Source organism: Mustela lutreola, chromosome 6 (assembly GCF_030435805.1).
Source record: "Mustela lutreola isolate mMusLut2 chromosome 6, mMusLut2.pri, whole genome shotgun sequence".
Taxonomy (NCBI): Eukaryota; Metazoa; Chordata; class Mammalia; order Carnivora; family Mustelidae; genus Mustela; species Mustela lutreola.
This window is the reverse complement of record NC_081295.1, coordinates 79,269,870-79,279,070: the sequence shown is the minus strand read 5'-3', so window position 1 is coordinate 79,279,070 and position 9,201 is coordinate 79,269,870.

Sequence of the window (9,201 nt, the reverse complement as noted above, 5' to 3'; positions counted from 1 at the left end):
CTGATCCGACCTAATTTGGCCTAAAAAATATTCTGACTTTGTCTCTGAGCTATGGTCCAATTCTACCAATTCTTTTAACAGTATGTGAGTAAGACAAGAAGCTCTCTTTGAGGGCAGGGTTGTAATACATTCACTCTCAAGTATAACTGAACATTTGCTTTTGAAGATTCGATTTAACACAGTTTTTAAATACTCTACCCAACTCTGTTTTGAAAGCATATTACCAGCCCACAGCCAAAGTTTTTCTACATAAGAATTATAGATGAGCTACTCTAAGTCCTTCCTATAAATCTATGGCATATGTTCATAGGAATAATACCTGTTAATAGAGTAACATATGGTCATTTTCAGACTTGACTTCAGATTTCAGAGTCCATATACATCCCATATTAGTTTAGGTTACAATATAAGCCACTGTAAAAGAAAGGGGGGAGGAGCAAAAATAAAGTTGTTTAAGCAAGAAAGGAGCTTATTTATCTCTTATATTGCCATCCAAATGTAGTAAATCCCAGATTGGTAGGGAAGCTTTGTCATCATCAAGAATTTTTCATCTTTGGGTCCAAGGTGGCTTTTCCACCTTCCATGACTACATCTGTTTCTCAGCCAATAGAGAAAAGAAATGGGCAAAAACATCACCAGAAAGTGGCATACATCACTTCTGTTTACATCTCATTAGCTAAGATGCAGTTATATGAACACTGGTGGCTGCAGCAGAGATAAGAAGTGAAGTCTTTGACTCACTAAGAAAAACTAAGGGCTTCAATTACTAAGAGAAGAAAGAATGGATATTGGTGGATAGCTAGCAGTATCTGCCACACATCCCTGTGGTAATACTATCCTGACTTCCCAAGTTGTACACATTTTTAGTAAAGGGCTAAATCAGGCACAATTCAGGTCAGGAAACAACTCTAGGTATTTTAAGAAGTACAGGTATTTAGGAATTTACAAAATTACTAGGAAGGCAGTAATTACTGAGTTATTAGACAGTTAATTACTGAGTTGTTACTCAGTAATTACTGAGACTCCAGAAATTATTCTTAGAGCACGACAGAACTGATCCTGCAGTAAAAATACTACTTCTGAGCTACCATGGAACTATTCATTTGTGAACACAGAGCAACAGCCAAATTCAAGGATAGGAGACCCAAGTCTGGAAGTCATTATGATCAGCACAAATGCCCATTAAATCCCACAGAGCCATTTACTGAGCGCTGAAATACAGCCACCATCTCCACTGAAATTGTTTCAAACACCATAGGAAACTGGAGATAAGATTGTGAAATGCTACTACAGAAAATGTTACATTTCCATGATCATGTTTACCAACATACACACAACCAAGAAAAGACATAAAACATTTGGGTTACCTTCAAAATTATTCAAGTACACTTAATTTGCAGAAACTAATGCACAACAAGAACAAGCTGCAAAGGAGTCTAAAAACATCATTGATAATATAACAACTTTTATAGAATAGAAAGGCATAGTAGGAATGTGGATTTGAAGATAAGCAAGTCAAAAACCCACCACTGTGGCAAGAAGCACCATATATTCTGGGAAAGAAATTGATCATCCATGAATACTGCTCTACAAGAACACAATTTAAACTCCCACAAATGACTGACTGACTAAATATTTTTGTACTTATTCAACTAGTCAAATTCTACCTATTGGTTGTAAACTTTCACCTTTGACATGATCTCTCATCTTCTGACATATCTGTAACTACCAATTTTTAAAAATTAGAGTATGCTAAACTAATAGTGAATTATATCATTCATAGGTTATTCATAACATTCCTTTGCCTTTATTGGCTTTAGTGCTCAGCATATAATTTCATATTCCTAGACATGTTCAAAACCAAGAAATATTAAGCCAATGGAATGAAAATAAGGTCAGCCAGTGGTGTCTGATACCATTCTGTCAATAGAAGCATTTCTTGCAAACAAATACATAATCCTAAAAGAAAGAATGATACTCAAAACCAAGTGAAATGTAACTTATTACTACATAGTACTATTTATGGTTATATAATAATGAATAACAATGAGCTAAGGTGCTTTTGTTTTATCAAACACTATTCTGAATAATTCAAGTAATGTTTAATTGATGTGTTTATATAGTGTACTGAAAAGAATGCCTATAAAGTGATATTAATTTGTCCAGGATTCCCTCCAACCCACCAGGAAAAAATACTAATTGAATTGAACTAGTAATTAATTTCAAGGCTCATGCACTCCCTGATTAGCCCAAGTATACTAGAACTCAGTAGGGAAACAAGTTTGAAGAATCTTTGGGTAGTTAATTCTCAAAAACATATAGTCATTTAGAATATTAGAAACCAAGATTATATAGTATATCACAAGAATAAAACTTTATCCTGCAGACAATGGCTCCACTAAAAATTTTTTAGCAAAAAATAAGGTAATTGCACTTTTTTTCTTTACTATAGGATTCTCTACCTTGTCACAAATTTGGGGGAAATAGCCTCTCATTTTTTAAATTTTTTTTCCTCTTTTTAAAATTGATGTATAATTGACATATAACACTATATTTGTTTTATGTGTCTCTCATTTCTGAATCACGTAAGGAAGATGCTCCCTTTCTCAACCCCAGACAGACATAGGCAATTGACACAGCCTGAGCTTATCAGTTGCTACCATGTGAATTTTGTTGGTAATACAGTGGAAAGGATTGCTGTCTCCTCTGCTTACCTCTCCTAAGCATAGTTTACTACAGGGATTCCTTTTCAAATTACACAAAATACACACATCACACACCACACCATCCCACTCAAATGAAAAAAAAAGTAAATGGAAAAACCATGGGAAAGAGCAAGATTAAAACAATGCTCATAAAGCATCAAATACAATAAGCATAATAAACGTTGTTAGTGGCTTTCTAACGCATAAAAACCGTCTTACCTAAAGATGGCAGTAATATGCAATGACTATTACACAAATCTCAATAACAAAAAGTTTTACTGAAATTCCATGACCCACTGTATATAATGAAATGCAAAATAAATATAACTAGCCATGCAGCTAAATGTTATATCACTGTAAACTTTTAATAAGATTGTTAATACTTAACATTGCTTTCCCATGGGATATTTTTTAGAGTGTAAAGAATAGCCAATAATATTAAAACCAGGAAGTAATTTATAAAGTACTTCTCTGAATATTAGAAAATTCAAATTAGTGATCTAGTGAAATATTAAAATTAAGAAGTGAGAATGTTATGTAATAATTAATAATAGGACACAAGAAGTAATCTTCAGCCACACTGGCAATATTTTTAAAAAAAGATGCAAACTAAAACAAGGTAACCATTTTAAATTTATAAAATTAGCATAGTTTTAGAGCATGTACATGTTTAGCATTGAATGAAATGCAACAAAATGAATACTCTTCTATAGTATTCCTTTATAGTAATCTCTTTTATTAGTTGTACAAATAGGCAAACTCTTGGAAAGGAAACTGGCAATATGTATCAAGAACTTTTGATTCAGTATCTCCATTTCTAGGAATCTACTCCAAAAATGGATTTATTATAAGGATGTTTACAGACAGGTTATTTGTATTTTAAAGAAATTGGAAAAATTATGATGCAGCCATATGTTATTAATGTCAACCATTTTGAAAATGTTTCGTGGGGCACATGGATGGCTCAGTCAGGTGAGCAACCAACTCTTGGTTTCCAGCTTAGGTGGTGATCTCAGGGTGGTGGAATCAGATCATGGGATCAGGTTGAGGGTGGGGCCCTGTGTCAGGTTCTACACTCAGCATGGAGTCTGCTTGTCACTTCTCTTCTCCCCCTGCTCTCTCTCAAATAAATAAATAAATAAATAAAATCTTTAAAAAATAAAAAACAATGCTTCCTGTGAATGTTCAATACTTAGAAATATTCACATTTTAAGTGGAAAATTTTTAACCTAAAATGTATATATTCACTCAGTATTTATTGCCTCTAATCTTAAAGGCATGATTATGTACTTGTCAATACATACACATGTACCTTTCACAATTACATGTGAAAATTTCTTCTACCACAATTGTGATATTAGTATCTATAATGCTAGACCTAACAAGATCTTAGTACAGGAAGTATAAGTATGTTAAATCCTCAGGCACCATAGAAGAAAGAAGCCAATGGACTATCTCTAAAGTTGATAAGTTGCTAAAAAAATGACATAGTGGTATTATAGTGAACTAATCAGAAAACTATCAAGATAATTAAGAGCAAACATTTGAGTATGGTTGCCTCTAAGAAGTTGAAGTGCGATGGAGTTGGGGCAGCAATGAGGCAGAAGGGCTTGCTTTTTGTTATAAGCCGTACTATACTGTTTGATTTTTAGTGATGTATATACTTTCAGTTTGTTTATTTATTTTTCCAATTTGTTTTTAGAAACAGACCACATTAGAGTGAGCAGAGGTGGGGGAGAAGGGGCAGAAGGAGAGGGAAAGAGAGAAGCTTTAGCAGGCTCCATGCCCAGTGCAGGACCCAATGTGGGGCTGAGTCTCAACCCTGAGATGATGACTTGAGCCCAAAAGAATCAAATGCTTCACCAGCTGAGCCACCCAGGATCCCCAGGAAACATATCTTAAATGTTTCATTTTATAAATAGAATGCCTTTTTAAATGTTGATAGTACACGGGGCCCAATAAATAAATCTTTCCCACCCAAGATCAGAACTGAGAGGTAAACATAGGAGTCAGATAGCTAGGGATAAACATCCACTTCATTAGAAGGTTAATTGAAAGGAGCGCCTGGCTAGTTCAGTTGGTGGAGCATCTCTGGGTTGTGAGTTCAAATCCATGTTGGGTGTAAAGATTCCTTAAAAATAAAATCTTTAGGGAAAAAAAATGTTAACTGAAGATGTAACATATATATGTCATAACAGGCTTGCTAATATTACATCACTAAATTTGCCTTTACCTGCCCAGTCACTTGTATAGCTATAAGATAACAGGCCACACCCACAGAAGAAACCAGAGAGAAAAGTGCATACATCCCACACATAGGCTAAGACTAAAAATCAAAAAGAAGGTAGTTGAGCAAATGCACTTGGTTTCTTCTTTCAGAGTCACTGATCATTTCCATAAAATTACTCACTAGCCATCTACTAATCAAACATATATATATCTGCCATGTGCGAGGTACTTTGCTACATGCTATGCTAAGATCAGTAAACAATAAAATTGGTAAGACAAGACTACTATATTCGGCTCAAAATCAGTGAGAAAGACATGTAACATGTAAGGGAGACATGTATGCATATAATTAGACAAGATGCTACATACCACCTTGAATGATTCCATACAGTTCTAAGAATCTATGTTTGGGGCACCTGGGTGGCTCAGTTGGTTAAGTGTCTGCCTTTGGCTCAGGTTATGATCCTGGAGTCCCAGGATCAAGTTCTGGGATCAAATCCTGAGATGGAGCCCTACATCGGGCTCCCTGCTCAACAGGAGTCTGCTTCTCCCTCTGCCCCTCACCCACTCCTGCTCTTTCTCACTCTCTCACTCTCTCTCTCTCTCTCAAATAAATAAATAAGAGTTTTTAAAAATATGTGTTTGGGGATATCTTTCAGTTCCTCAATTATTTATCCACATAAAGATAGCAGTTTTGTTGATGTTCCTTTAATCTTGGCATATAATATTTGCATTATGTAAGTAAAATTGTAATAGTCTAAATTCTTCACATGCCTGTATTTATCCCTTTATTATTATTTTTAATCCCTTTATTACTTTTGAAATCTGTTTTCTAGGCCAGTTTCTTTGTACATAGATTTCAATAGCTGTGTTCTGTAATATTTAATATTTAGTGGCAGTTTTCAAATTTATTGATATGTCTCTCAACAATAAAATTGATCAGATTCTTTCATTTCCCAGGTATTTTCCTGTTGATATGGAATATAAGCATTAGATAAATGTGTTTTAAAGATATCGAGATCCTAAAATAAAATTTGAATTGAAATAGATAATCTATATTGGGACACCTGGGTGGCTCAGTTGGTTAAGCAGCTGCCTTTGGCTCAGGTCATGATCCCAGTGTCCTGGGATCGAGTCCCATATCAGGCTCCTTGCTCGGCAGGGAGCCTGCTTCTCCCTCTGCCTCTGCCTGCCATTCTGTCTGCCTGTGCTTGCTCTCTCCCCCGCTCTCTCTCTGATAAATAAATAAAATCTTTAAAAAAAAAAAAAGAAATAGATAATCTATATATTTTTTTTAAAGAGCTGACAAATAAATAAAATCTTTAGATAATCTATATTTTTTAAAGATTTTATTTATTTACTTGAGAGAGAGAGACAGAGAGCCGAGAGAGAGCACAAGCAGGGTGGAGGGACTGAGGGAAAGGGAGAATCTGACTCAGGGCTTGATTCCAGGACCCCAGATCATGACCTGAGCTAACTAAAGGCAGACACTTAACCAACTGACCACCCAGGTGTCCCAAGAGGTAATCGATTTAACAGAATTTGATGACTCGAGGTTTTCTGAAAATTTAATAATCTTATTTCTAATGTAGATATAAACATTTGTTAATATAACCCAATAATACTCACAATATTCTAGTGAATTACAAAGCTATAGTGAAATGTCAAGGTGCTGTTAGACTACCAACACTAAGCACTAAGTAATTTTTAAAGCCTTTTTTTTCATCATTTCAAGAACTTATTTTGCTATTAAGCAAGGTAACCTGGACGATGTACATTTGTATATGTACTAGAAACATCCTATAACACAGAAACATTTTATGGAAAAAATTTTATGAATTTTTTTTAAGGATTTTATTTATTTATTTGAAAGACAGAGATCATAAATAGGCAGAGAGGCAGGCAGAGAGAGAGCAGAGGAAGCAGGCTCCCTGCTGAGCAGAGAGCTCAATGCGGAGCTTGATTCCAAAACCCCGGGATTACAACCTGAGCCAAAGGCAGAGGCTTAACCCACGAAGCCACCCAGGTGCCCCCATGAATTTTTATTATGTAAAATTATTTGGCCTGTTAAATATGGCAACTTGAACACATTCATTTATTTCTACTCTATCTAGAAATCCTACTAAAATGATGATGAGGAAATACAAGAGCCGTAAGAGCCATAAATTCACAATAACAAAGAGAATGTTGAGAAGAAATAACAGAGAATTTGCTTTGTTCAAATGTGGAGACTGTAGTGAGGGTTTACCTACTCTGACAGCCTACCATTCTGGGAAGAAACGTTACCAGTTGTGGGTACAGATTTGGCTTGAAATCTCACCTTATCCTACGCAAGGAAGCATATTTTAAGAATACTATGGCTCATAAGAATTATCGAGAGGTCAAGCTATATATAAAAGAGGACAAGAATTGGGTGGAGGCCTTATTTGTGTTCTGAGTGAGTTTACTGATAATGGATTTTTGATAAGTCAAGCTTCCTTATGCAGCAAGAGACAGGAAGAATGTTTTTGTGTCCTCTGAATGTAAGTGAGGATTCATCCTGAAATCAGTCCTCATCAGACATAAGGTGATATATTCAGAGGGAAAGTCTGGTGTGCAAGGAATATAGACATGAGTTTACTGAGATGTCAAGGGCAAGCTAACTTGAGAGAGAGAAACTCTATTTGTTTTAGAAGGTGAAATGAGTCAGAAGATAGAGCTCACCAAACTCAAGCAGCTACACCCTACAAAGACTTAATGACCCATGATTTTAAATACCAAGTATACTATGATGACGCTCTAGCTTTTATCACCAGCCCTAACATACCACTTGTACTGTAGATTCTTATATAAAACTGCCTGTTGAACATTTCCATTCATATAGATGATAAGACTCTCACAGTTTAACATTTCCCAAGGCAACTTTTGAAAATACTTTAAAGTATTTTCAAAGCCAACTTTTTTTTAAGATTTTATTTATATATTTGACAGGTAGAGATTACAAGTAGTCAGAGAGGCAGGCAGAGAGAGAGCAAAATGTGGAAGCAGGGTCCCTGCTGAGCAGAAAGCCCAATGTGGGGCTTGATCTCAGGACCCTGGGATCATGATCTGAGCCAAAGGCAGAGGCGTAACCCACTGAGCCACCAAGGGGCCCCCAAAGCCAACTTTTTGAAAATACTCTGCTTCTCTCTCCCATCTAAGTAAAGGACCCACCCTCGTTTCCAATTGCTTAGCCTAAAATTTTGAAATCATCTTTGATTCCTTTCTTAACGTTATATTCCATGCACACGCAGGCTATCAGGAAATTCTGTGCTCCACCATCAGTCATGTCCAGAATTTCTCCAGTTCTTAGCACATCCAGTGACACCACTCCCGGTCAGGACACCATCAATTCCCTCTCCAATTTCAACTCCATCTAGTCTTCCTCCACCCTCCCCTAGTCACTCCCATACTTTCAGTCTTCCTTGCTATTCTTAAAACACAGTAAGCATTCTCTTCTCTTCAGGCCCTTGTGCTTTGGTTCCTCCCGCTTGAATAGTCTTGCTTGCACATATACTTATAGCTGATTCTTTCACTTCAGCTCTCTGCCCAAATATCAGGAAAACAAAGAGAGATCTTTTACTGACTACCTTATATTTAAAAAAAATAAATTTAATATCATTTCATAATAATTTTTCGCAAAGTTCTTTCCAGTCTTTACAAAGTCTGATTACTTCCTGAGCAGTGAGGGATCATGCAAAAACTTTCAACCCTTGGAATGCCTGCATAGTTCAGTTGGTTGAACATCTGCCTTTGGCTCAGGTCATGATGGCGGGGTCGTGGGGCTCCTTGCTCAGGTAGGAGCCTGCTTCTCCCTCTTCCTCTTCCCTTCCCCCGACCCCTGCTCCTACTCTCTCTTGTGCATTCTCTCTTTCAAATAAACAAATTAATTAAATTTAAAAAAAAAAAAAAACTTTCAACTCCCTAAAAACTTTAATAATGATTTTTTTTACTTCACTTTGGAATGTCTTATCTATTTTAAATAGTGTCTCAGTAGCAATTTCCAATTTCATATCCTACTACATTTTTTTATGTTACATTTCTTTCATTAGAACTTTAGCTCTATAGCGTCAGAGACATTATCTCCTTTTCATCGAAAGAACTACAGTATCCCTAATACTGCCTGGCACATAGCTTTCTAGGATATTTGTTCAATGGATGAATGAATGAATGAACAGATAAGAGAGGTGAGGGAGTAATATGGATAATGGGAAAGAGATGTATCAGAACGGCAGAATGGATAGACTGG